Source organism: Ipomoea nil, unplaced genomic scaffold, assembly GCF_001879475.1.
Source record: "Ipomoea nil cultivar Tokyo-kokei standard unplaced genomic scaffold, Asagao_1.1 scaffold0785, whole genome shotgun sequence".
NCBI lineage: Eukaryota > Viridiplantae > Streptophyta > Magnoliopsida > Solanales > Convolvulaceae > Ipomoea > Ipomoea nil.
In genome coordinates, this window is record NW_017617213.1 from 113,056 (window position 1) to 113,298 (window position 243).

Sequence of the window (243 nt, forward strand, 5' to 3'; positions counted from 1 at the left end):
AGTCAGAGGGGGCCGTCAAGCGGGCACGCCACCAAAGTCCTCCCGACCTTACCCCTCTCATGAACTCGCTGACGGGCGGCGACCTCCCGGGCAACCTGCTGGCCAAGATGAGCGCCATCTTCCTGGCCGAGGATGATATGGCCGGGTGGACCCCGAGCAGGTCTCCGAGCGCGGTGCGCAGAGTCTCGTGCAGGTATACTTTCTTCTTTCTCTGGTTTAAATCTTAAGTCTACTCGTTCGGCT